Below are 23,989 nucleotides of genomic sequence, written 5' to 3'. Positions count from 1 at the left end.
TTGTGTGAGGGTGGTGGTTGTGTGAGGGTGGTGGTTGTTTGACGGTAACGATAGTGACATAAACAGAACAACATCTAGGAGGGAATATCAATCAATCTTATACCCTCGAGAGTATAACTGAGGCGATCTCCCAAGCTATAACATTAGGTGAATCTGTTTCTGACTGACCAATATCTATCTGAACAAGAGTTAAGTATAGACCCGAGGTAAAACATGGTGGAGTTTATGGGAAAGAGAAAAAACATCTTAAATGAAACTTCGTAATAATGGAATCAAGTAGATGAGGCTTAACCGCTTATTGCCTGAACCTTTACGAGTGAAGAGCATTGAGCTGTGTATTCATATATCCTCTGTTGAGAATAAAACTCGTGATAAAACTCGTGATAAAATTCGTAATAAAACTCTCAGTGTCATCCTTCCATACCATTTACGTCTGAGATATTTATGTCATTTATTAAAAAGTGGTATAAAAGGTTAACGTGATATTAACTGCCTGTGATCAATGGTGTTCTATTGATGTTTGATCCAGTTAAAAACAAGAGAAAATATTGAAGAAAAAACTTATTCCTCCATTTACATGATAGTTGGAAATTTCCCTTGTCATTCTTTCATCCATTGACTCTGTTCATTTCATATTTCTGCCGCCTTACCTCGCAATCCCTGGTTATACCGTCACGACCACTGGAAGCCAGAGAATACCTGAATGACTGTGAGAGAGACAGAGAGGAAGGGAAAGGAAGGGAAGGGAAGGGAAGGGATGATAGGACCAGTTACCTGAATATAAGAAAATATCTCAGGAGCTGTGAGGGAGAGAGCATGGAAGACAGGGAAGGGGGTAGAGAGGGAGGGAGGAAGGGGAGAGAGACAGAGAGGCAGGGAGGGAGGGAACCAAGTTGACTAGATTCATAAGAGACACTCACCTGCCTGAAGTCATTAGCGGGCGAGGGTGAATGATAAAAATTTAACTAAAATCGTCAAAACATCAAACCTGCCTCGTCTCTATATCGAGTCGCCCCAGGGAATTTGAAAGCCAGCTCCGTATCCTAACTATGATCGGGGGATTTTTCATACAATTCTTCGTCAAATAGTCATGCCGGGTCTAGTCAATAGTCTGAGTTAGCTGCGGGGGGAGGGGGTATGGTGCATGTCGGTGCTTCATAGTTGATAAGGCAATGAAGCAGAGGACTGATTAATTTTTTCGAACTCACACACACACACACACACACACACACACACACACACACACGAAAGAGCGAGCGAACGGGAGAGAACACTCAGAGGACAATAAATTTTACTCCTTAACAAATAAATAAATAGGATCTCTCTTGAACTTGGCATAAAAAATCGCCTTTAAAAATGAACGAGCATGAATAATGTGAGCAGAGAGCCGGAGTCTTCACGAGGGGCGAGAGAAAACGTTCATCCACTGACAAAATTATCCCTGTCCTGTTTGTGTTCTCTCAAATCTCCCTTTTTATGACCTTAACTCTTATTTTATTTTTTAGTCTTTCTCTTTCCTTTTCATGTTTTCTTTCTCTCTACTACTACTACTACTACTACTACTACTACTACTACTACTACTACTACTACTACTACTATCTGAGAAATACAATAAAAAATCATAACGTCACTCACCCCTCAAAGAAAAAATAGTGGAGTAGGTAACTTTATCCCCAGTGTGAACGCCCTTAGCTGTAAAGACCACGGCGGACCACTCTTTAACTTCTCCCAGTACGTTCACGAGTGAGTGTGACCCTGGTAATGGGACGCCATACCGCCGCCCTCAGACGTGAACGGAACCCCAAGTACTCCGATAGTCATTTCTAACCCTGGAGAGAAAAAGAATCTGAAGAACAAACAGAAGAAATCGTTTTTTCCTTTCCTTCATCATCACCATCTTGGTTAATGGTGAACTTGTGGATGGAATTTTTATTTTCAATTTATTTTATTTTATTTAGTTTTTTAGTTTTTTGTTTTAGAATGGAGTGATTTTATAGTCAGTTTAATGGGATTTTCTTTGTATGGATTATATCTTTATTAGCCACATACATCCTATTTTATTTTAATTATTTATTGACTTATTCATCTATACATGTTTACCCTTCCCGTATATAAAGTATACCAAAATAAACACGGCCTCACGCTTCCTCCTTCATCACGGAACCATCAGTATCACCACCAGCCTAAATACATAATCCTCCCAACACACTTTTGGTGTTTATATTAATCAACTTTTACAAAAATAAAAAAAATTATCGACCCAACCCCTGACTCACAACTCTTTGGCAGGCTCAACTAAATACATTGAAGTTTCACCAGAATAAAGAGAGGCGGGGATACCGTCCACGTACAGGCATACACCACAAGCTATTATAGTGAAGACATTGTATAGACGTGAAAATTTTCAGTCATTGTAAATGTAAGAGACAAATGTGTTCGCCACCATCATAAAGAGTAAAATAAGTAAAAAAAATACAAATAAAAGAATTCTATACTGAAGCGGAGGTACTGAGGAAGGAGTTTAATGTACTCTCTTGTTATATACGAGGTAATAAAATATCTAGCTCAGACCAATATTATTTTAGGTATCAGACGTTTGAGATTATAGATTCTCAACACTGACACAAATAGTAAGGTTGGGATACTGGAGGTAAATATTGAGGTAGTAGTAGTAGTAGCCTTTGAATATTTGACAACCAACAACAATGCCATCTTATAACCTTCCCCCCGACGCGGCCCACACACAGCTCCACTGGTCGCCAGGCATCAGCTGTAATGTATTCCGGGGTGCATCCGCGGCAAATTTATCTCCACTAATGTTTACGTACTGATAAATATCGCGGCTGGGATATACACATAAAGGCAGCATCGAAACCTAAGCGCCTTATCCATGACTTATGAGAACATATACATAGTTCTACTCTTATATGCTAGGGGAGGATTTAGACCGGCGCCTCAGCTCCTAGATATACGAAAGTGGAGGGGGGTGGGGTGTATGGGAGGGGATAAGTCTAGTGCTGCTGCAGGAGACCGCCCGCCACATGACCCAGACACTGCTACACTTTTAGACTTGGTTTAGACTTGGTTTTATAGTTGCTGTAGAAGTCATGAATTGCCGTGATCAGATAACATGGGAGTGTTTATTATAATTTTATAAGTTAATCATTCCCCGAAACATTTCATATGTAGAATAAACTTTACCTGTATTAAAAAGTATTTCAAAATTAAAGTTAAGAAATTCTTAACTAAAGACACATTAATTTAGAACAAAATATAAGACAAATTATAATATTGATGATAATTATAACCCCTGAACTCGTTTATTTAATTATCATTGTACAAACAGCTGTCATGGCAACGATTAGTAAATTTTAGCGCGATTTACACCAAAGATTTACCATGTGGAACCGTTCTCGAGTTATTTTGGGGACACAGACAGACACACAGGACCGAAAACAATATCCTGCCCCTACACATCGTACAGGCACTACACCTTATAAACACTACACCTTAATTGTACTGTAGATTAGCTCAATTACGACAGATGATTCTTTATTTAGCACCCACCTTATCTCCCCTCCCATCCACCAGCCCCTCTGATCAACCAATTCCTGCAATCTACAATGTCTTTCATCTGCTATTCAGTCCATCCACTAATCTCGCCCATCTACCCTCTCCTTCATCAACTTGCCCCGATCATCTACCAACCCCGTCCACTTGCTAAATCCCGTCTATATACAATTTTAACAGGTCGTCACTCCTTGGGCCTGAGTCTTACTTGCATGTCATCTGTGTGGTCACTTGTTCCCTCTCCCTCCCCGGCTGTCGTCTGCCATAACTCCTCCACACAACCTCTGGCAACAGGTCTTGGGAACACCACTGGACACCTCAACAAGTAGGCTGTGAATATTTCTCAACAGGTTCCCCTTACCTGTCTTCCCAGCTTAACAGTACGCTCGTAACTTTTTGGACATTCTCTCTCTCTCTCTCTCTCTCCTACCCTCGCACCCATTTTTCTTCTCCTTCTTCACCTATCTCTCAGCACCCCCACCCCTCAGCACCTCATGTTCGAGGAGGGAACGAAGGAAAATATTGAATCTGCCTCTGACTCCAGCAGAAAAAAAACGATCATATGCCCGTCACGACATCCAATATAGGCGCTGATATCAGACATTGTGTCGTCCGTAACATCCGCAATATATCAAATTGTGTGGATAATCCAATACTGTGAAATTCTGCTGACGAGAAGATCTGAACACATGAAGGGAATACGTATTAGAAATCGCCTGGGGCTGAGAGCTAGTCTCACGCGCGGCGACACAACCTGCCGTCGCCCGTGAAGATATATTTGGTGAGATACGCACACTTCATTTTCGATTATTGTATGTCAGGGCATGAAGTAGGGTTAAATATCTGTTTTTTCGAACTTCGAACTTACCATGACACATGTCTTCTCAGGTTATTTACCGGTTGTCTTTTTTTTGCTTTAAAACGTATGATATTCGAGATAACATTAGTATATTAAGTGGTCTCAACAGCTAGCTGGAGTGGCATCGTCTGAAGCAGGAAGAGACGGAAGAGGGAAAATGTTTACGGTCTTTGATCTAGTAAGACAAGGGACATATTCCTACACAATATCAATATCAGAGTCTAATTAAAGCTCTATTATTACTCATAATTTCGATAAGGAAGAGAAAATGACAGTAACACATAATCAGTGATGACTAAGATAAAGTAAACATCTTATTTTACTGCTTCTTGTTGACAGTCTTGGTATTGATATTGTCGACGTGAGCGAGTAGGTGTGTCCAGGATATTATCTGACATTTACTGATCATTCTGGTAAATTTTGACTTATAGTTTTCTTCTGTGAATATTTTGTAAATTTAATCGTTCCATAACTCCAAATTAAGCTCGAGAAAAATATCGTTTTCAGCTTATAAAGGCAAAAAAAAAAAAAACGAAAAGAAAGTAGATGGTATTGAAAACAAGCAGAGAGAGAGAGAGAGAGAGAGAGAGAGAGAGAGAGAGAGAGAGAGAGAGAGAGAGAGAGAGAGAGAGAGAGAGAGAGAGAGAGAGAGAGAGAGAGAGAGAGAGAGAGAGAGAGAGAGAGAGAGAGAGAGAACAATTACCAAATATAACACATACAACAGTGCCACATACTGTACATTATCAGACACCAAATCACACACCACACACAACATCCAACTCGCTTCACACCCCCTGTATGTATCTCAACACGGCTGATTCGTTGTGACGTTTGTGCAATGTGACGAATCCGTCCTGGCGTCTGTGAAATGGAAGAGAAAATTGATTTGTGAATAAAATGCTGCGGTGAGGAACACAAGTTGTATTCTCTAAGCCCGGCTTTTATTCACAGCCGAGACAACGTGTACCAGGGAACATTGCCATCAGTACAGCCTTTATCTTCAGTGTATTGTTATTTAGTATTTATATTTCCTTTACAACTTTTTCCCGGATTTTAAGGAATATGTTCATTTATTTTCAGGTGAACAATAACGTCACTGAGTTCTCCTGCGGGTAATATAACACAATTCTTCATCAGAAAAAGATGTAACATGTGTTTTTCTGTAATATTTCTTTTAGAGTTAGACAAAAAACTGACACAAGACACGCAACAGTCTCAGTATAAACAATGTGTGTGTGTACCTCTATATGAGAACCTGTAATGTACTGTATACAGGTAAATCAAATTAAACAATTTCACCTGTACAGTACCTCTACTGTTTATATTTTTACACATGTGTGATGTTTGTTGTGTAGTATGTGTGATAGTAAAGGCAGAATTTTACACAAATTTAATTGGTCACTTACGTCTCACCTGGGTAACACCGGGTGTGACTCACAGGTAGTGCTCGCTTCGCCTGAGAAAAGTCCCGGGTTCAAACCCCGGCTCCTCCAGAACCTTTTAACAGGTAGGCGGGTAGTCTCTAATTACCTCCGGGAGTTGCGACCCTGCCCTGCCCTGCCTGCCAGCTAGGAGGGCGCATGAATGTCCCACATACGTATAATGCTCAGTTCCCACTCTGTAAAAGTGGGTTGGGGACAGGCAGAGTTTTCAGTCGTAAAATTTGCTTCAAATTTTCCTGGTGGTAACCGGGACATCATGGCATCGTGTACCCACAGATAACCCACGCAAGCGTGGAAAATGACAGTAAACCGGTGATAATGACGATGATGAAGATGAGGCAGCATAGTCGTGCACCTCTCAAGATCACAGCATCTTACCGCCAGGAGCGAGGCGCCATACTATAGGCTAGGGGTCTCGTTAGAGCTCTTGACGTGCCAGCTTGACGCTGAGCCACACAGACTCGTAGTTAAGGGTAATGAAGCTACCTGAATAAACAGTCAAAACGTCGTCAAACTGAGCGTAGTAACGTCCAGTATATTCTTTTAGCTTAACGTACTGTACATGCAGTGTGAATAAAACGTCTACCTCATCGAGTTTTATGACAATATAAAACGGGTCTTTTGTTAAGTGGGAAACACTTTTAGTTGTGCAGTAACCTTCAGACATTGGCCAACAGAACCATTAAAGAGGTGTAAGGAAGCTGGGAGGTGGTATTAAAAGAGTCACTCGCCGGTGTAGCGGGAAGGTGAGCATTTAACCGTACACACACACACACACACACACACACACACACACACACACACACACACACACACACACACACACACACACACACACACACACACACACACACACACACACACACACACATACACACACACACACACACACACACACACACACACACACACACACACACACACATACACACACACACACACACACACACACACACACACACACACACACACACACACACACACACACACACAGTTTGGATGAAACTTATACAAATCGTCACAGCTTCCCAGATATTCCAATAACACAAATCCAACTTACCAATCCAAGTTTGTGTTTCAATTTATTTCATTCAATAATCTAGTTTGTTTACAAGTTGTCACTGGACCTGCATGGAGATATACAGCTTCGTCTCCTCTGTTAGTAAGGTCTTGATGACGTCAACCAAGTGTGTGTGTGTGTGTGTGTGTGTGTGTGTGTGAGGCAGGCAACAGTGCAGGTAGTTAACAACAAGAAGCTTGACTAACGGGGTAAAGTATCACATCAGATGCATCCTATTTACTCCATTTGTTTATATATTATGATACCGATACTCCGTTAACGTAGACTACTCCTCTGAGGGTCGTCTTAGGTTCATGTTACTCCCTTAACCATGATGCATAACGGGAGGAATACTATAAAGGTTAATTGGTCCTTATAATATAATTTCATGAATACATATATACTGTTACCGAGGAGTAGATTACTTACAATATCTAAAGTCTGAATTTTAATCGGAATTACATTATGGATGGTTGTTTTACTAAGAATTAATTGCTGAGGTCGCTCAGAACGGACTCTAACGGCATGTAAAGTTCGGCATTGTTCGGGTAGTCGCTTTATACCAAAGATTACCGCTGGAAATTAGCACTTTAATTAACGCATAAAAATCTCTTTTGATTGATCATGTAACGTGTGTTTGGTCATCACAGTAAGGTGGTCGCTGTGTATCATTATAACACGTCCAGTACTATTCAGATGTGTACGGCCGGGAAGATATATACCATCGTACTGTACGTGGCTGTCCAAAGGTGGTGGTGAATAGCAGGTAGTGAGAGTCTGCCGGATCTGTGCAACTGCTGAAACACCCCGTTAAGACGAGGCAGACGGCGCCACCTGACGGACATTATTGATCCTAAAGCTTAACAACGAGACAGTAGGATTAGAGCTTGAGGTGGTAATGACCGGACTATATCACCGGCGTCTGCATCCTTGACCAACACACAACCCAATCGGTGGTGATATTTGATCCAACAAGCAGGTTCTGTCAGCCATGATTTAATTGTCCTCCCATAAAGACTTAATTAATCTCTTACATTGCAAATGTGAGGGAAGTCATCGTTGTTAGAGCACACACACACACACACACACACACACACACACACACACACACAGAGGAACCACAGTGCCTACATTTGGTTGTGTAAATCATGGTAAGCAGACTCCCAGTACATGCCAATATTTCACACTATCCAAGTATAAGATAATAATAAAGCGAACACTTATGAATTTCCTGATAATTACACAACAAAATCTGTCAAGGTTATCCAATCTCTTCACCTGCGAGACCCACCAATAATTAAGTCCTTCCGCTAAAAATAGTGAAAGATACTTTATGATTGTGTAAGTTATCCATGTCAGCCAGCCACGACACATCTCCTCTCTCGTAGGCAAACAAATCCTAAAGTTAGAATCATATAAAAAATCTCTGAGTGCCGAGATGAACAGTTTGTGATAAGGAGAAGATTTACCTTAACTCCCAAGACCAAATAATAAAGTGATTTTATCTTTACTTACAGAATTCCAGGTACACGCCATGACACATCCATCATCTACATCAACACCAGACGTGATCCTCCCTTGACCTCTATTTCTGCAATACCTTTCACGTGAGAGCTTCATCCCTCAGGCCAGTGTCAAAGGCTGAGCAAGAAGAAGATCCCAGCCTATCCCTTCCCCCAAACTCCCGACATTGGCCTCACGCGCGAACCACCAAGATATTGCGTGGAAAATCCTACCCAGCGACACAAATCCTACCTCGTTCTAAATCCCCCTAATCCCACATCCAGCTCAGTCCTACGCACTCTCCACTTGGCAGCTCCCGCACTACCAGTCTTTTCAGAAATCTATTAAGGTCTTCCATTTAAGAGTTATTTTTCCTGCGTGTGGTCATTTCCATTTTCACTACTTACCTGGTATTTTTGTTCTATATCTGCCAGTTCCCTCATTTATTATTTGACTTTCTAATACGTATCATTCGCGTGTATAAAAATGAGGGGTGTCTTAGTGTATATACTGTCGTGGTCTTTAAATTAGGTGCAATATGCGATTTAGGTGTAGGTGAGTGTTGTTTGGTGAGTCGGCGTATAGACCATCAAACCCAACCACGATTCTTTACGTGTTGAAACTCTAATCGGTGCTTCAATGCCTCTTATGAATTCACTGCCTGAGTTTACGACTAGCCTTCTCTGCCTCCCTCTCATCTTCCGTTGATTATATCTCACACAATGTAGATTCTCCTTCCTTATATATGCAACTCCTTCTTTCATATCTTTCAATCACCAATAACCGAATGCTCCGTCTTTAAAGCATTTTATTCCTGCCTTTGTTATCGTCTATATTGATATCAATTTAGGTTATCCTTTTGTTTCTCTCCTCTTCTTTCTCTTATATAAATCTACTTTGAAGTTTAACTGTGTATGTTCATATGAAGAGAGTTTTCCTTCTTTCTTGTATGTTTGTTTTGAATTAAGTTTTGGTTTGTTTCCATCATTTTTTAGTGCCGTTGTTTGTTTGTGTACATCAGTGTTTGTTCTCGTGATTGCCTATTTGTCTGTGTGTTTTTTTATTCATTCCTAAGTTTCCTTCCACTTTTTTTATTATTGTTCTAATCTTCTCTCTCTTTCTCTTCCGCTTTCTTTTTGTATATCTCTTATCTCCTTCTCCTTGTTATTGTCTTTCTTATGTGTCTTGTTCCTTGCTGTGTCTGCTTCCTCTCTCATTCTTCCTTGTTTTGTTCCTCATATTTCTTACTTGTTTGTAGTGTTGTCTCTTATAAAGTTTATTCCCTCATCTCTCTTCTCTCTTCCTGCGTCTCTCACTTCAGTTTGTACACATCCTTTACGTGTTTGTTCATCGTTTAGATATAAAGTGAATTTAGTTTAATATGAAAAATTAAGACATTCCTACAGGTGAATGATTCCTTTATAATAGCTGCCGAGTTATGTGTCATGAACGAGTATATTTGATATTTAGTTAATCTTTGTTTCTCTCTATATATAAAAACAAGACGCTATGCATTACTCTCACGTACAGTACACATTAATTCACGAGGGTCTATGTACTGTCCTTTTTATTCCTTGAATGTATAAAACTAAAGTGAAAAATGCCCACACATATATCATCATACTTGGAATTTAGTGTTCCACGTTTTTTTCCAGAGATGCAGATAAATCCTCGGTGGGTGAGGTTAGGGTGTCGGCGTCCCTGCTGAGTTGGCTGAAAAATTGGAGAGTTGTAGCGGCGAGATGTAGGTCACTGACACCAACCTTGACGCCGACGCTGACGCTGTGCCCGTCAGGAGGAGAGATCGGGTAGACTGACAACCAAGGTGGAGGATGATGGATACATTGGGAGAGTATTAAGTAAAGGGATGACATAAATGGTGAATAATATGTAGAGAGAGATACAAGGTGAAGATGTCCCACGGTATGAGAACCAACATGATGGAATAGTTCAATAGATGATAACATTTGATGTGAAGACTCATATTAAGAGATTAAGAACCAAACTGTGATTTAATCTGACCAACAATAAGAATTAAGCTACACAAGCAGAGTTGTGATCGATTCCATAATAAAGGAGATTAACGGAATGTATATACAGTAGAGGGACGGAGGGAGAGCATGGCAACAGAGGCTGGCGAGGTGGCTGCAGAAACAACTACCTCCAACAAGTGGATCTGAGCCGTGGATCAAGCCGGCCCAGGAGTGCAGAGTCGCTAAACTTACCGCAGAAAGCTTTAACTTTCACAATATTCCACAAAACTGCATCAACTTTTGAAATATCAGAGTTGCTTGGACTGGTATATTATTTGGTGAGTTGGTGAGACCAGCTCGTGGGGAGACGACGGGCCTCCTTGGCGACAGAGAAAATGTTTCGTTTTAAGATGGAATTTATTTGTGTGAATATACTACTGTATATGAAAACAACAACAGCAACGACATCATCATCAACAACAACAATACATTAAGATAATAATTCCTTCAATATCAGACAAATAAATAAACAAATAAACATGAATTTAATCCAATTAGGCCCTACAAATGAACAATTAGACGATGAAATACAATAAATTATCAATAAGTGACTTTTATTCTTAACACAACAAGATTATTTTCCTTGATTTATACAATAGTAAGGGAATATATGGAGGAGTATAGGTTATAAGACCACCCTATGTGACTGACCCATTCCCCGACACACAGCCCTCCCACAGGTCTTTCACAACAACCACCTTCCCCTCTTAGGCAACATAAACTTTCCCTCGTCATCCACTCCGCCACCCCACCCCCACCCCATGGGTCTCTTCTCTCACAAACTTCACTACACAATGGTTAAGAATATGACCACGTGTTATTTTCCTCTCTCTCTCTCTCTCTCTCTCTCTAAATAAATAAATAAATAAATAAATAATAAAATAGGTAGAAAACGTTTAAAATTATCTCCCCCCAAAAAATCACGAAACACAAGTCAGAGAAAAATGTTGAACAAATAACACAGAAAAAAATAAAACTGGAAAAACATTAAAAAATAAAAATACACAATAAATTAAAACTAATGGAGAAAATGTTACAAAAAAAACATAAAACTCGTTTGATTAATATAACAAAAACCTAAATATTATTAAGGGTAGGAGAGACGCATATTGCCTCACGGTGTTTGTATTAGAGGAAAAGGACTTGACCCAGTTAGCTCTTGGAGGGTAAACTTTTATTTGTTTTATTTTTTCACGTCTTAGTTTGAGACTGAAAAAGTTTTTGCTTGTTAGGCGAAAGCTCTCGGTAGTTGGTTGATCAGGGACAGCGAGCTTAGATGAGGTGATAAGTATGCTTGTTTCGTGGTTGGTTGATCTGAGATGGTTAGCTCAATGAGGTGATGATTAGGATCGATATTTGGCCAGTAATTTACCTACGTTTAGTTACTGTCTGATATTGTAGTCAATGAGGCGATACGATCAACTCAGAATGATTAATTTAGTTGTATTCGTGAAAGTAAATTTTTGGGGTTCTAAGAATCACCCAAAATCACCTACCTGTCGTGTTGACCTGACCCACAGCTCTCAGTGAACCCCAACACGTCTACCAAGGCTTGTCAGAACCTCCCTAATGGCTGGCGTTGACCGAATTTATACCCAGGCTGGATTATTTTACTCTCAAGCAGTCGGAAACAAAAAACTGGCATGAGTGAGAGCAAATTTGACGTCAACAGATTGGCATCAAATTTACAAAGGGTAAGAGTCGTAATAGCCAACCAATATGAGGTTACAGTGTGGGATCAATCTGTCTACACTGTGCTTATATGTGGTGTCAACCAGTTAAACTTTAGCTTCTATTTGATGTCAGCCAATTAAATCTAAGCTTTTATCAGTCAATTAAATATGAGCTGATGTATTATATTAGTCAATTAAATCCAAGCTTACACACACACACACACAAACACACATAAGCTTACAGTTCACAAGCTTAATACAAAACACCATATAGTTAATAACAACCTTCAATAACCCTTTGGCCAATTATTTTAAAAACAAGTCATCAGTAACAACAACAACAACAACAACCATACATCCTCGCTATCTATCAATAAAATCAACTCACACGTTTCAACATTAACCCTCGAGGAAACTCCATCCCCAACTCTCACCCTCAATTTTTAACAATGTTCATGAGAGTTGGATGATGTGTTTGTTTGTTTACTGTTAATACTTGTTACTGTCACTTGGGGTCTCAACAGCTGCTGGGTCACTGGTGTCTGGGGTAAGTGAGGGGCGTTTGTTTACCAGGTCAGAGTGTCTAGGGGTTGTCATAGGGGCAGCTGTGCATTCCTGACACTGCAAGACTTAGGATGATTCTGGCCAATGAAAATTTGACTTATAATGGTAATAATAACACTTTACTACTACTACTACTACTACTACGACTACTACTACTGCTACTAATAATAATTATGATGATGATGATGACCACAAAAACTCATGAAGGCGTTCTGTGCCAAAATCACATAGCAACAATATGAATCTTTGCACTCAGAAACACTCCATAAATTTATAAAGAGAAGAATACTCAAATCATAAACCTCACAGACACAAAACCTCAAATCCCTCCAGTTACATGTACCTGTGCCTGTACCTGTACCTGTACCTGTACCTGTACCTGTACCTGTACCTATACCTATACCTGTACCTGTGTCTGTACCTGTACCTATACCTATACCTGTGCTCCAAGACTCTCAAGCACAAATTAACCCAGCCAGACAATCTCTCAAATCCAAATTCCTCAGTCACACAAACTTTCAGCTTTATACGTCTTCAGAATAGTCGGACTCTGAGACGGTATTCCCCGGACCTGAGAGCCCCTCAACCCTACAACTCGTTACGTATACAACCGTTCATCTACACTACACACCCTAAGAAACAGAGGCTTGCCCACAGTGGATGGCAGACGGGCGGACTGCTGTGTGTTTTGCTTCACCCTGCCAGCGTTGCGGACAACCAATCAATCACCGTCGACATCACTCTAATTAAACTCATCAGGCCTAAGCCGCGACGCGAAATTCCCGACTGGTGGCGCTGAGCGGCTAAGAATTGGACCAATCAAGCCAGCGTGTTGACGGTGTGAGGGGGTGTGTCGGGGTGTGGGGATGGGAAGATGGTGGTGGCAGCTCGCTACTATATTGTTCACTGAAGAGATTTTAATTGGAACGGTCTGTCACAGTGGGGAAACGTCTTCCTATTTTCGACTGGATGTAATTAAGAACCTGGAATATCATTTATGAGACACGAAAAATTGATTTTTTTTCAGGTGCTGACTCAATTCCTCCCGTACTCTTTCCTAAGGTTGATGACGTTCTTTAGAGTGAGCCCTCCTACACACGGACTTGATGAGGTGTAGGGAACGATCTGACCAATACCTCTGAGTGCTTCATCCACCTCCATTAACTTGGAAGCTATTCAGTAGTTATATACACCATCATTATTAATGGTCTAGTAATTCATGACAGTCTTAAGAAATCACGTGAATGATGAAGTAAAGCCATTTTAGATAAATACTTCTAGTTGTGAACGTTTCAAGTAAATCATAAAGATTCATTTCGTGTTATATTTTTGGTACATTTCCCAATACTTTTTCCGTTTTCTTCCTATTTACTCCTATAAATAATTAGCTAAAATATCTCTCTCGTGTCTGTCCCAATGCGTTATGGTGAAGAAAAAAAATCTATTCCATGATATCTATTCTAAATTTCCTAACACGCCATTCTTTCCTCCCGCGTTATGTCTTTAGTCTTCTCTACCAACACCTCCCGTTTTCTATCTCCGTGTCATAACCATTACGAATATACCCTTGTTTACCTCCTCTCTCAATATCCCAACTCAGGATATATACATACATGACCATTTCCTTGTTGCACATCTTTTCATCCTAGTAAAAAAAAAGACAGGTAATATTTGCACTTCCAGACGTGTGTGTGTGTGTGTGTCTCATCCCTTATCGTGACCAAAGAGACACTATTTTCCACCCCTCGGTCTTGTTGTGTTGGTTGTTTACACCTCGAACTTGTTTGTTTATGTTTCTCTCTCATCCTTCATCCCGGCCAAAGACACATCCTTTCCGTTTAAGACTTGTTTGTGTTGTTCGTTCTCCATCCTGGACAAAGAGATATATAGCCTGCTGTTACATACACCTCGAAGCCTTTTATGTGTGTGTGTGTGTGTGTGTGTGTGTGTGTGTGTTTGTGTATGTGTGACTGTGGGAAAAAAATAGTCGTCGAGAGCAAGATTTGGCCATGGAGTTGTAGCAGCGACAGCTCAGAGGCGGTGGTAGGACCTCATGCAATTTTCTTTAAGAGAGGAAAAATGGTCTTGGAGGATCGCTGGACGGAGTGTTTATGAGAACAATTGTTGGCTGCTTCCTTCTCTCTCTCTCTCTCTCTCTCTCTCTCTCTCTCTCTCTCTCTCTCTCTCTCTCTCTCTCTTCATTATATACTCATACTTATCTTCGTCTGCATGAGTTTGTCTTCTTTATTTGTCTGTTAGTCTGTCTTCTTCGTCTGTGTTATATTTTGTCTTCATCATATTGTCATCATCGTCCGTCTGTTTTTATAAGTACAATAACTTCGCCTTTGAACCACTGAAGAAGAGAGGAGATATAATCACCTCAACAATACACTAAAGCACACTGAAAAAATGTTTTATTTCAGAGTTGTATTATGTGGGAAAACAAAACAAAGTGTTATGAGGTAATGAAAAAAAAAAGTAAATAAAAAGGAAATTGGCAGATGGTTAGTACAGTATCTCGAACAACGTACTGAGGCTCACCAATTGTGTCTGTGTGTTATGGTGCACTAGAGTGGTAATCAACTCGTTCATTTTATTGTTCTCGGTGTGGCTTATATACTGTATACCCTCATAATGCACATGGCTATAGTACATTCACATCACACTCTTACCAAAATTCATCTTTAAGTGTGAGTAATTTTTCTAAACACATAACAATATTAAATTAGGTTTAAATTAACACTTAGTATAATACGTTTGATTGACATATTAAAAGTCGTACATATGATTTGACTTGGATATGTCAGATCTGTTCAATAAGGAAAATTTACAAGAACTGAGAACCAAATAATGACGGCAGGATATAATAAGCAAAGAAATTAATAACAAAAAGAATACAAAGAAAAATAACCTGTATCAGTGTTGTATAATCGGGCAATGAAAAGACAGGACAGTGGCGTAGCGAAGGTAATTAAGTTAGGTGGGTGGCTGGGGTTAACAGATGGGGCGTGGGCAGTGTCAGGTAAGTTGATGGTGTGTCGGTCAGTGTCACACACTTGGAGGGAGGGACAGGGATGGGGTAGGGAGAGGAACCAGAGTCACCTCCACCACTAGTCTATGTTGTGGGTCATTACGTCAAGTTGGTTACATTAGAGGCGATGACGTTAACCTTTTCTAGCTTTTGGGGACTTTTTTTTATGATTCTCTGAACTCATGTATAAATTACGTTTTATCTGACACCCTCTTGTTCTCTGTCGTCGATCATTATGTTCTAAATAAAGAGACAGACACAGCAGAGACAAGGAAAGAGACGAGAGAAAGAACGTAAGATAAAAGGGGGAAAGACAATGAAACAAAAGAAGAGGCAAAAACGAGGGACAAATAATGAGAGAGAGAAGAGAAATAAGATGGAGGGTAAAAAAAAATATATCGACAGAAACAGAAAGAAAGAGAAATAAAGGTAAAAAAAAAAGTTTGAAGAAGAATTTATCCTCCCCTCAACTTCGTCAAGGTATATTGGATTACTTCTTTTTTTTCATATATGCCAGCGCCTCCACTCATCAGGAATGAAAAAGAAAATCTGTTCCTTCTACGGACGTTCCCTGACGTATATAAATAATCCCTTACCGCCTGGGACTCCTACCAAGGGCGTTTCTTTTAAATACAGAAATATTCTTCCCAAGTTAACGATAGTCTCCTTCGATTTAGACCGTCATGTTTCCCCCCAGTGCATTTGTCTTCGTCAAGGTTCACTATATTCCACCTGGTTCACTTGCCTGGTCTTTACTGGCAATATCACTCGGTCCAGAAACGCGTCCTTATTCTGATAGAAAAACGTCTTCAATGTGGCAGCCAATGTGAGGGCGGCGGTGAGTCAGATTATATTAATCAGAAATCGAACGTGACCTACATGGAAAGCGTGAACTTTCTTTCTTTCTCTCCCAATCTTTCTTTTTGTGTGTGTATGTTTGTAGGGGTATGTGAGTGTGTTTGTAGGGGTGTGTGAGTATGTTTGTAAGGGTATGCGAGTGTGTTATGTATGGGTGTGTGAGTGTGTATGCTGTTCTTATTGGTCGAATGTATCCGAGCTGTTGTCTCATTGGTTTAGTGGGCCGACAGTCCAAATAGTTGTCAACAGATGGCACGGTCATGCACTTTTTAGATACAAATAATATTACGTGCGACCTGTTATGTCTGGAATCTTTATCGTAATTATAAAGATGAAATTTATACTTGATTTATATATGTTCACCATGACAACCCTTAAAACTGATTGAATTTTGGGGGTTGATCATCATGTTATCAACATTAAGTATTATGACAATTGTTGTAATATCTTCTCTAAGGACTCCATAAACACAAGTCCTTTACTCGACCCCGTCACTTCCTACCATCACGCGTCAGGAAGAGTGTTTGGTATCCATGGCAGCTCGTGGACAAAAGCCTTAGAAACATACCTTAGAATATTTCAATCTTCAGGTCTCCTCAACTATAGTTTGCTGAGATGGTAACTCTACTTCATAACGTTTTCAATCGATGATCCTGAAAATATAAATCATCTCTATTAACTCAGTATCTATAATAACATTTTAAACAAATTGGTAAAAGTTTTTATGGTTTTGTTTCGGGTCTTTTACTTTTACTCAGACGATTATTATAACTGGGGTAAAGCTGACTGGTCCTTCGGCTTACTAAGGTCTTTGTTGTCTTTTGTTTTACAAGAATTTGTCAACAACATTGTTTATTCTTGCCAATCAGTTTATGAATCCCGAAAGAGATATTTTTACCATAACTTTAAAAATTATGATATGATGTAGGTTTAAACATATACAGTAGATTATTAAGTTATTCCAACACATTGGGGAACTCATCTCACTCACCTAACATAAATATTATTTTTGTATTTCATCCCAAACTATTCCCCTGCCATGTTCATCACCCTGATGCCTCCCTCAAGTTCCCGGTGATAAATAAACGTCACAGTTTCTGATACAAACGTTCAACATATAAACTCTGTGGGAATATTTCTATAGTTTTATCGTCAGTGTTATCAACTTACTTTCTGCAAACAGTTTTCAAATCAAATGTGCTATCTTGAAATATGGAAAAAATTTAGTTATTCATTGGAGAGTTTATAAATTGATTTCTTAATAGTAATGAATTATTATATTCTCCTTAATGGGTTGAAGAAAGTGATACTTAAGGTAATCTAGTAGAAGTTTATAAGTAGTCTTCAATGGCTCGACTTCCCTTGAGTTATTTCTCCAATACTGTATATAATGTGTTTCCAGGTATGTGTAAGCTAGTAGTTTCCTTTGTGAGATTCAGGTTATATGTATTTTCCGTTACTCAACTTGTAGGTAGCCTGAAACTTTCATTATGAACACAAATAATAGTAACAATGGCACAAACATATTGGTCGGTTAATAAGCCAATAATAAATTAATTAATATAAAACCAATTAAGTGAACGAAAATAAGTAGATAAATCAATAAAACATAGATAACCAAATAATGTAGAGTAAAAATGGATAAAAATACAGAACAAAAGAAAATCCTTATTGGCAGGTAAGTATGTCTGGTGAACTCATATTTATAAGAGGCGTTAACTTAACTTTAAGGCAATATAGGGTAATGACCAAAAGTTCCACAAGTGGCACAACCAGCTAGGAGGTTCCCGAGCCCTCGCCACGCAGGCAAACTTTACCCATTTACTGTTTCAATGGCTTTCTGTGTATCCCGAACGACAATTAAGACTAGTTTCCCTGGGAATATGACCAAAGGGGCCCCAGATACTCCCCAGGGCCGGCCATGATGAAGAGATATCTTTTAATACTTTTTGATACACGGTCACGAGTCGGCAAATGGAACTAGGATTGAGAAGAGTGTCACAGCTTTTTAGAGGGTCCGGGGAAGGCAGGAGAGGGCGGCCTGGAGGAGGGAGCTGACACGATGGAGAAGAGTGGAAGGAGGAAGGAAAAAAGATTGGAAGGAGGAATGAGAAAGAGTTGACACATTTAAATTATTAGTGAGAGTTAATTTAAATATCTCGGTGTTTCATTACGACTGTATCACAAAGTACATGTTTTTTTAACATTAAACACAGCAAAAGTACATAGTGAAAACATAAAGGGGTTTGTATGAAATATAGCAGGAGGAGCCATCAGTTATGTGCTCAGAGGTCAGCAAACAGTAGTGTGGATAAAGCCGCTGACACTATTGTCTTGGGAAACAGACCTAGCAACTGTTTGCCTTGACTGTGATCATCGCCGTGTTTTGATTTTAAGGTTTTGATTAAATACTTCACTTACCATTATATACAGTTATCCCTCTGTGTATTATGTGATGTTTAGCGTATTTATTAATGTTTACTATATCCAGTATAATAAATTTTAATTATGTTAAATAGTCTTAAACTGAACAAAAGTGTTGTGAAGAATTATTGCTGAAGGTATTATTGAAAGAGGAAATATGAAGGGTTCGATGTTGAGTTTGGAGAGTTTGATACTTTGAGTACTAGGACTAAACCGTTAAGTACGAGAGTACAATCCCTTGAAAACGAGAAGCTAACCACTTTGAGTAAGACTTCTTATCCCCCTGAGCACAACGACCTAACACTTTGAGTAAAACTTCTTAACCCCTTGAGGACAAAGACCTAATAACTTGAGTACGATCATCTAACCTCTTAAGTATGAAAGCTTAAACCATGCGATTACGGGAACTTAGGTCATCGTACTGAAGGTGATTACAGGTCATCGCACAGAAGGTGATTAAGGCCCAGTCACAGTAGATGTTCCGTGATGCAGCAGGAGAGTGTATTTATAACCCGAGTAAGGAAGATATAAGGGAAAGATCACCTGTTAAAACTGAAGGACACCATCATCCTAAGTCTTAAGAGCAGTAATGTTGATGGAATATTTTGTTGTATTGGCGGACAATTTTTAATTCATCTCCATTCACTATACAATTTTTCCAGGAATCTAATAATGAATAAATAAATACCACACACACACACACACACACACACACACACACACACACACACACACACACACACACACACACACACACACACACACACAGACGAACGGACAGGGTATAGTATTCCCATATCCCCCTCCGGAAGCGACAGTTATTGATAAAAAAGGGCGATAGATTTATAACGCGAAACAAACCCAACACACCTAGTGCCCTTTTCTCCTCCGTGTAAACATATTTTTTCCCCTTTCTTACAGCAGCTGACTGACACAGGAAGTTTATCACATATAACTTTTATGATCTCTAAAGGACTGAGGGGTTGTTGACTGAGAAGTAATATGTTACGCGTGGACAGAAAAAAATAGCAGGGTGTATGGCCAGAGGGCGAGGTGCATACACAATGATCACGACTGCCTGTTTAATTCCCTCAAGACAAAAGTTAGCAATACTATTCTGCTCGTGTGTGTGTGTGTGTGTGTGTGTGTGTGTGTGTGTGTGTGTGTGTGTGTGTGTTAAGCTGCAAGATGCTTCCTGTCTGTCTGTAAAGAACTTTTTTTATCCAGTCGCTGAATTCTTGGCTGGTGTCTTTTCTTTCTGCGGCAGCTTCTGTGTTCAGCGCTTCATGCATACTTAATATCTTCAAGTAACTTTGTAAATTCCCCCCACTAGTTATTCATAAAACCTTTTCTCTCTCTGGATCCACAGTTAAAATTTGTACATCTTTACGTCACTCCTCTTCACTTTACTTCACACACTTACAAATTCATGCCTCAAGTGATGTGGCCTCTTAACGACAGATATCATTAGTTTATATATTAAATCTTTAATAAATATTCGCTCTTACATGATTCACCACATTTTGGAAAGAATAAAAATTACACATTTATTTTTTTCACTCGATGTGTCTTAAAGAATCTGTAAAGACGATACTGTATCATACTATTACGTGTTTTCATTCAACTTCTCTTTCAAATACGGGAATACGATTTTGTCCTGATAAATCTGGTCTAAAATTGCATCTTCATATCGCAAAGTTTATCACCTCTTCCTCCCCCCCCCCCGCAACTCCTATCCCTTTATTTACGAACTTTATGTTATTAATCGACTGTAAACAACAAAAATATTGGTAATAGTTTTTGTTTAAGGGCGTTCACACACACACACACACACACACACACACACACACACACACACACACACACACACACACACACACACACACACACACACACACACACACACACACACACACACACATTACGCTATGCCTTCATCAACACAGTTCTCTCTCATCACAAGATATGTCACCACTCTCACAGTTAACTTCTCTCACACACACCTAAATTACATAACTTTCTCCCCCCAAACTTGTATCTCTCTCTCTCTCTCTCTCTCTCTCTCTTCATTTCTTCGTCCTATCTTCTCATTATCCCTTGTGTCAGTGACTTAACATATTACAAAGCCGACAATAGAATGAGACTGAAACCTAGACGTACAATAAATGATGATCTGAGAGAGAAGATTAGAGAAGAGATGAGAAGAGAAGAGAAGAGAAGAGAAGAGAAGAGAAGAGAAGAGAAGAGATGAATGTGTTTCTCACGATACATCCACAGGAATACGAGACAGTCTTTACTTCCTCTCCAAGCTGATGATTTACCACAGTTCAAAATGCTCGAGTTGGAATATTTACGTGTGAGGTATAAGGCCGCGAGACATTACTGTAATACCGTAATACTGTAATAGAGGCGTAATAGCATTCCTGATAAGGTAGATAACTTATAACATGACGGCACCAAGTTCAAGTCTACCCTTTCGTGTAATTCATTCCTCTTTATTTAAAATATAATAAAATAAAAACCGTTGTCACCTGTTTAATGCCTTACTGTTACCGTTGTTTTCTGTTACTATCACTAACAGTATTTATCTCTGTGAATTTTTCTAATAATAATATAACTGTTGTAACTTCTATTGCTATTACAACTACTGGAACAACAACAGCAGCAACAACTAGAAAAACACAACTACTACTACTGCTACTACTACTACTACTACTACTACTACTACCTACAACTACTATTACTTCTATTACACCTACTACAACTGCTATTACATCGATTACTGCTACAAGTACAACCACTGCTACCAAAAGAATCCCTTAATTAACTGATGTTACTACCGTCACCACCACTGCTACAACATCCTAATCTGTTGATAAAAAAAGAAAGAATCACCATCCTCAATACTCCACCAACCATCACCACTCTCTCTCCCACGACTAAAACAGCTGTAAAAGACACGACAATTTTTCTTCAAGGGGAAAATCCTAGCGCTCTTAAGCATTTGTTTGCGAACCGTAAATCTTGTTTCTAGCGGGGTGGTGAAATATGACACAAGCGCCGTCTATAAATTGTGCGTTGAGGAGAGCGAGCCGACGCTTTACCCCTCGCCACTACCAACCACTATAGACGCATTCTGGGTTATTGTTGTCAGCGGTATGTAACTAGATCACATCCAGATATAGTATGATGTTGAGGATGATAATTGTCTTTGTCCGTAGATAAACAACAACTAAAAGCTTCCACACACACACACACACACACACACACACACACACACACACACACACCAAGAACAGCTCAGCTCGTGAATTTGTCCTTCTTATCTTCTAAGTTCTTATCATCAGTCTCAACAACATTACTTCGTTAACCATCATCTCTTGACGATCAGTTAGTATTCCATGTATATACGAATGTGAAGATGGTAGGGGATGGTAGACTAAGATAATATCCACAAACATTTATGGAAAATTATCATTATTTCCCACGAATGATCTTTCCCCTCTGGCTCTGGATGCCATTCAACATGACAAACCTCCTACCCTAAGAATTACAGCTGTCTTATGTATTTAAAACCTTGTTAATAAACTAAATAAAGGTTTCTTTTCATTTAGCTCACCTTTCTAACACAGTCATACCATGTGAGTGTGTATCAATAACCTGGTGATGTAAGTAAGAGGTAAGGGTTCAGGTATTGTTGGTGGCGTCTATTGTCACTACCGCTCTGAAAACCACAGTGTTAAGTTGCCGGTCACTGCGCCCTTTCCCTCAGTGGTTATCAGGGCAGACCAGGCGTGGGGCGGGCAGGACCACCCCTAACCTCCCCCCTGATTGATTTCCTCGTCGAATTCTACTGTGGGATTCAACTCATTGTTTTCCGAGACCCTCCCGGTATCATTTAACAGCTCGGTCTGGATCATTTATACACGTAAAAGGAGAATATATTTCATCCTGGAATGTGGTTTTGAACAATGTAGTTTCTAAATTATTCTACTGACAAAGAAATGTTTTTGATTATATATTAAACTATTTCACATAAACTCCTCTCCACAATTTTCTGCTCTGAAGTTCACAACAACACTAAAATGTGTGTGTGTGTGTGTGTGTGTGTGTGTGTGTGTGTGTGTGTGTGTGTGTGTGTGTGTGTGTGTGTGTGTGTGTGTGTGTGTGTGTGACTGATGAAATAAGACTGAGACGACTTACTTTCATTTTCTTGTGACAAAGTCGTATTCCCTACAGAAAATTATCAACAAATTTAAAGAGCTTATGAGGGAAAAATTGTCATACCAAATAACCAAATACAAGTCTGATACAAAGGGTCCAACAGGGGCAAATTAAACGTGGTCAAACAACACCCTTAAAATAATTAACATCGTTCGTTTGCTTAGCTAGAGCCGTATCCATAACACCAGTGAAGGATATGATGAAGACGAACCAAACGTCCCTTTAGGGTTTGTCAATATCATCCTTTCACAACTACATTTAGCGGTAAGTATTGGATAAATTTTTAAGTGACTCAGTTGGGAATAAACTGGTTTAAAAAATATCAATGACACACACAGAACCCAATTATCGTATTGATGATAGTATCATATTTACATCAAATATGGAAGAGCTCCAAACACGACTGCAAGAAGCTGAGTAAAGCAAATAAAAGAGTTAGATGCAGAGATTATGAACATACAGAGGTCAATACTTACCCCTGTGTACAGGATTATGTAAACTGAACCACTTTTTCGAAACTCAGTCGAGCAAAAACAAAAGACGAGTCAAACTGGGCTGGAGTGTCACGGAAAGGTAAATAATTAGGTAAGACTCTGGGATTATTATAACGTATTCATATCCTTTTTATATCATTAAATATGTTACTACAGTTTCCTCATTTATCTGCCTCAAAGAATACAAGACTTAATATCTCCTGAACTTGAAGAATACAGAAAAAGTACATAAAGCTGTAATTCTATAGAGTAAT

Source organism: Homarus americanus, unplaced genomic scaffold, assembly GCF_018991925.1.
Source record: "Homarus americanus isolate GMGI-L3 unplaced genomic scaffold, GMGI_Hamer_2.0 scaffold3452, whole genome shotgun sequence".
Taxonomy (NCBI): Eukaryota; Metazoa; Arthropoda; class Malacostraca; order Decapoda; family Nephropidae; genus Homarus; species Homarus americanus.
This window is presented reverse-complemented; position numbering follows the sequence as displayed.